The sequence below is a fragment of the Protopterus annectens genome, chromosome 3.part1 (genome assembly GCF_019279795.1).
Source record: "Protopterus annectens isolate FY-2018-M chromosome 3.part1, PAN1.0, whole genome shotgun sequence".
Taxonomy (NCBI): domain Eukaryota; kingdom Metazoa; phylum Chordata; order Ceratodontiformes; family Protopteridae; genus Protopterus; species Protopterus annectens.
Window position 1 is genome coordinate 941,507,594 of NC_056732.1, and position 6,653 is coordinate 941,514,246.

At 30.5% G+C, this 6,653-nt stretch overlaps 1 long non-coding RNA gene across 1 annotated transcript in view; it reads right to left on the reverse strand.

Annotated features, from left to right (window-relative positions):
* LOC122798310 overlaps positions 1-6,281 on the reverse strand; it is a 50,980-nt gene extending 44,699 nt beyond the window's left edge. The window contains exon 1 of the long non-coding RNA XR_006364241.1: positions 6,019-6,281. This is a non-coding gene — a long non-coding RNA (uncharacterized LOC122798310). The remainder of the gene's footprint in view (positions 1-6,018) is intronic.
* Positions 6,282-6,653: the final 372 nt, after the last annotated feature.

Sequence of the window (6,653 nt, forward strand, 5' to 3'; positions counted from 1 at the left end):
TTTATCTTGTTATTTGTTATTTCGATCATAAGATTCTTGAGTTTTAAAAATGCCAAATGACATCTTTAAAAGGAATTTCTTTAAACATTAATGGATTGAATAATCCGTGTAAAAGGGCAAGCCTAATAAGATACATTAATTTACACAAGGCCAATCTAGTCTTCCTGCAAGAAACCCATCTCTTGAAAAAAAGATATTGATAAACTAGCCACTAATAAGTATACAGTATTGGTTAGTTCAGAGCACACTCAGAAAAAAAGAGGAGTGGCTATTTTATGGAATAAAAGTATGCCCATTCCTAAAACCATTAAGTCTTTTCAGAATGACAAAGGAATGTTTTGTATGGTTACAATACAAATTAATGGGAAGACTTACACTTTAATTAATGTATATTGGATACCTGGAATTGGTATTAATACAGTGAAACATCATATTGATAAGATCATATCATTCTCTATAGGGGATATTATTTTAGCTGGTGATTTTAATTGTATACTACATGAAAGTGATACTACAACTATAAGGAAAAGAAGAATTACATCTAATGCAAAACATTTAAATGATTTTGCTAATTCTTATCATTTGAATGATATTAATAATCAGATAGATTCAAAATCATTACCATACACCTTTTTTTCTAACAGATACAAAACTTATTCAAAAATAGATAGGGTCTTTATTTCTTACCAGATGGTAACAGATTTAATTAATTCCAAAATCATTTCATGTCCTATATCTGATCATAACTCAATTGTTTTTGAATTCATGATAAAAAATACTCATAATGTTCAGATCAAAAGGATACCAGCATACTTAACTCAGCTAAAAGACTATAAAGAATATATACTTTCAGAAGTACAACATTTTCTAGACATAAATAATACTCCTGAAGTTTCCATTGTCTATGTTTGGGATGCCTTAAAATCATATCTATATGGACAAAGTATCAGATGGTATAATAATAAAAGGAAATCTTGGGATAAGGAATTGTTAGATATTCAAAGTAAATTAGACTCTTATAAATATAATAATAAAGAAAATATTATGGACAAGAAAGTTATTGAAGAAATAAACAAACTAAATGAGAAATACAAAGAAATTTTAACTCATAAAGTTAAAATAACTTTAGAGGAATACAAGTTTTTGTCTTATTCAATAAGCCCCAAATACTTACATAGACTTAAAAATAAAACAAAAAGATTGAATAAACAAAACCATATCAAAGAAATCTTTTCTCTAAGGAAAAAGAAGAATGTTTTTAGTATACCAGAAATACTGGATGAATTTAGAAATCACTTTCACAAGATTAACCATAACAACATTAACATGGAACCTAAAGATAAAATAAAGGAGTTTATAACCACAAACATGAATAAAAAGCTTAATAAACAACAGATTAAACTATTGGACAAGAGTATTTCATATACAGAAGTTATTACACAAATAAATAAGCTTAAATCAAACAAAGCACCGAGTAATGATGGTATTATACCAGAGATATATAAAATCCTTTCTAAAACTACATATTCATTAATACATAAGGTTTTTATTTTGGCCCAAACTGAGTTAATAACCCCCCCCATCTTGGCAATATACATTTATTTCACCAATTTTAAAACCTAATAAAGATCCAACTAGATGTTCTTCATATCGACCCATCTCATTACTTAATGTTGATTATAAAATGTTTATGAGTATTTTTGCTGATAGATTGAAGACAATCATCCCCGGCGTTATAGATACAGATCAGACGGGCTTCATTGTAAATAGAAATACTTTTGATAATATAAGAAGAACTTTAACATTAATTGATTTTGCAAATAGGAAAAAGAAAGATTTAACACTTATTAGTCTTGATATAGGTTCAGCATTTGATTCAGTAAGTTGGGACTATCTGTTTACCTTACTGAAATGCACAAACTTCTCTGATGCATTTGTAAATTTAATTGAGCATTTATACAAAGGAACGCTGGCTTATATTAAGGTAGGAACATATGTTTCACAAAAAATACCCATTCTTAAAGGTACAAAGCAAGGATGTCCACTTTCTCCACTATTATTCACTTTAGTAATGGAGCCTTGGGCTAATTTGATTAGAAACAGTACTGACATAGAGGGTTTTGAAATAGACGAAAATACAACATCAAATATTCAACTTTTGCAGATGATGTTCTAATTACATCAGCAGGATCTAATTCTTCTATGCAGTCTTTATTTGATAAAATGATGAATTTTAAAAGTATTTCTGGTTTAATATTCAATGAAGAAAAACTAAAATACTACCTATATATACACGAAAAATATTCTCATTAGTGATTTTACTAAATATGTACCCAATTCAGGTCAGATAACTTATTTAGGTATAATACTATCTAAAGATATTAAATCTATTATATATAATAACTATAATACCTGTTTTCTTAATATACAAAATCTTTTTAATACCTGGAATAATATGTTTTTACTATGGAGGAGAGACTTACAATTATTAAAATGATAATATTCCCCAAGATTTTATACTTAATACAATCAATAATACTTTCACCTACAAAAATAATTATCAAGAAACTGAATACACTAATGTTAAATTTCTTATGGGCACCTAATAGACCTAGGATTGCATTAAAGAAACATACTAATAGCTGGTCTCAAGGGGTATTTCTTTTCCAGACTTTAATTTATATATTATCTCTTCTATTATAAAAGTTATTACTTTATTAATAGATCAGTCATATATCGCAAAATGGAAAGATTATTGGGAGCTAATTAGTATGCACTTCATGAAAATCTCCTTAACACATAAAAATATGATTGTAAATAACTCCATGTTGTGGTTGCTAAAGGAATTTTGTACTTCACCTATTACACCTAAACATATGGTTTGTTACCCATTAAATATTATTATTAGTTATCGTAACTTTATATTCATGCACCCTAAGTATAGGGAATGGAATTTTATTGTATTCCCTATAATGTATACTCAGGGTATGCTTATGTCATCTACTTCTGAAGGAGCTCATTTAGCTATAGATAATGATCTAAAGTACTGGTATCAGCTGATATCTGATAATAAAGTTAAAAATCTAGATTTCTTAAAACAAGAATTTGATCTAAGAGAAACTTGCTGGTTAGAGGTTCAGATCTTTAGACAACATCTCATTGATAGAATAGATCTAATGTCTATAACAGTTAAAGAATCTATTCCAAAACTAATTGATTACTTGATATTAAATTTACAGCATAAAGTTTCTGATAAAGGTAAACTTTTATATATACATAAAATTATCAGACAAGAAACTTTTTACAGTGTAGATTCATACTGGAATTATTTTACCTCTATTAATGGGGACCCACCAACTCAACAAGATAAACAATATATATTGGAATCTGCTTATAGAACTACATCTTCCATTGTCTGGAGACTTTATACATGGAAATTTTTACATAGATCTTTTTATATACCTTTGATGATGAATAAAATAAATAATAAAGATAATCTATGTAAAAGATGTAATGTAGAAATTAATGCTGACTGGGCTCATATGTTTTATGACTGTATGAAGTTGAAAGAATACTGGAAGTCAATTAATGAATTTTTGCAGGCTCTTTTTACAGATAATTTCATCATTTCTAAGTCTCTTATATTATTCAACACACCTGTACCTCAATGTGTTAAAAAGATTAAGCTTCCCTTGTTATGGTCTATCCTAGCAGTGGCCAGGAAAATAATAACTAGAAATTGGATTTCAGATACACCTCCTTCGTTCAATGAATTTAAAAATGTTATGAATATAATGTGCCATATGGAAATAAGCACAATTAGAATGAGAACAACTAGAAAAACATCATATTATATTGTATGGGATAATTTACAAAATTTGTTAAAAAAATTCTAATTTCAATAGCACGGTATTTTAGTTTAATTAATTGATCTGATTGTAGTAGATGTCTTTGTAAATACTTTAGTTGTTTTGTTGAATATTATAATAATGCCTATTTTTAATTACTTGTATAAAATTGTTATGATATTTCTCTTATATGTTAAAACAATAAACCTGTTTTGAAAAAAAAAAAAAAAAAGAAAGCAACCAGTAGTTTTAAAGTACAAAAAGTGCTTTTTGTTTAATAAAATCAAACTTCTTCAGATCTGAAGTTTGATTTTATTAAACGAAAAGTACTTTATGCACTTTAAAACTACTGGTTGCTTTCTGAAGCCATTTTTTCTATTTTAGTAGTTTATTTTGTGTTTTTTCAGCCAAGTGGGTAAGGTACCATGAGTAAAATAACATTTTGAGGATTAAGAGCATTTTAATATCTTGAAGCCAATGTAAAAATGTAAATTTTTAGTACCACAAGCTTTGGATTTTTTTCTACTGATGCTCTTTGCATATATTTATAATTTACTTCTAATGAATTCTTTAGTGGGAAGGTCATAATTATTCCTATATAGCATGCCGCAGTAACTACCTATATACCTTCTGGAAGGGTAATGGCTGAAATGCTCTCCAGCCCAGCTTGGTTAAGATGATACATAAACCTGAGATCTTAACAAACCATATCAAAATAAATAGTACTTTAGGAAGAGTTTCTCCAGGGTTCCTGAACCAAATTATCCCGTCATATGCAAACCAAGAAGACAGGATAGGGGGTAGAAACTAAGATACTATAGTTCAAGTTATAAATAATTAGCACTAGACAGAGATTCTATCACCAAAGCAAATAAGATCAGGGACCATGGCTATCCTTGTATAGCACCTTGCCCTAGGGAAAACTAACTAGAATGGAGACCATTTATATTAACTACTACATTGGGAGATTGGTAAGAGTTGAATCTGCTTTGCAAACTTTTTCAGAATGCCATATTCGGGCAGTATCTCTCTCATAAAACTCCATTTGTCCAAGTTAAAGGCACTTCTAAGGTCCAGTAGCATAGTTGTTCTAGTTTCTTGGGTATGCTCACTCACTTGTTGGACATTTAGCCATAGCCAAACAAGATCTACCCTCCGCCCAAACAACCTTTGATAAATCCTTGTTGTTGATTATTGATTAAATAAGTGACAAGCCTTTCTAACCTACGAGCGAAGATTTTGTGTATATTTTATAACAGAAGTTCAAGAGAGAGATGAGTTTATATGAATTAGGGTTTGTCTCTTCTTTTCCCTCTTTGTGCAAGAGAATGACTACAATATTGTAAGCCATGCACTCATACAAATTCCAATAATGTTTTAAGAAAGCATATGATTTCTGAGTCTTGTGTTGATCCTTAAAAATCAAAGTATTTACTTTCCAAAGCAAAATGGGTGAGTATGAGTGAGACTCTATTTCCAACAAAACAAGCATATGGTCAGACAGTCCCTCTGTTAAATGTGATACCTCAACTGCTTGTCATAACAAGTCCCTGCTGATCAGCCAAAAATCAAACCTGCTGGCCATAGAGTAGTGGTAACCAAAATATGTAAAATCTCACCCTCCAGGGTTGTTAGCCCTCTAAGTCTATAAGGTCTAACTCTTGGTTAAAGTGACTGAGCCAACAACAAAAGCTGAGCAAGTATGATTTACCAGGTGACAATTTACCCAGCAATGGCTTCAGAACAACATTAATGTTCCCTTCAGTGATGACCTTAGCCTTGCCTTGAGTCATGTTAGGAATTATTTTTAAAAAATCATATATGTGAATTTCATGGGCAGAAATGGGTCTGTAAAAGTTAACCAACATAATGTCTACATCAGCTGCCTTGATTCTGAGAACATCCCATCTTCCATCTTTATATTTTTTTTGTGTGCAATATATGGCCAGTTCAAATATTTCTGTAGCAAAATACTAACCACTCTTATAGAGGAACTCACACCACTAGTTTCCTCCAACCTTGCCATAGCTGTAAAAGTATGCCAGAATCCTTAGCCTTTTAAGTCTAGCCAATTTATCTAACATAGCTTTCCTTTTATAAGGTGTGCTCAGACCTCTCACATTCCACATAATTAGCCTAACAGGATATTACAATAAATAACCCTTCTTACCTGATATGACAGCAAGCTTTGCTTCGGCTGAAGAAGGTCAGTGGCAGAATAGTGATTTCCCATTTCCTGAGGACAAATGCCATGGAACATTACAGTGAAGTAACAAGAAAATGACAGAGAAAAAGGAAACAGCTTTAAGGTGGACAAAACAAACTTAAAATCAATAACTCTAAATGGGAGAAAGGAAATGAGCTTAACAATTATATCATCAACAGGAGAAAAAAGCAGACCCCAATAAGTACACAATATCCCTTCTAACAACAGCAGAAACAGTACAACTACCCTCTGCTCAGTCCTATATATTGCTGTAAAATAGCTTTGAAGTTGGGTAAAAGATTTACTGAAGGCAGGAAATTCCAGCAGAATCTCAATGCAAATCAAGCTCCTGATCAATACACACTCCTCTCTTACCCAGTCAGATTTGTTTCACAAGTGAATTCTCACAGACTAGTTACAGCAATTATTCTGCAAAACTTCAATACAAATAGCAATAAAAATAATCCTTGAAGTAATTTCTTAATACAAAACTTTGAACGTTATTGTAGCTGAAAATTCTTGCTGTGTTCTAGAAACTTCCAAATGTGAAAGATCAGGGAATGAAAATTCTGCATCCTGTTCTTCATCTTCTTCCAATA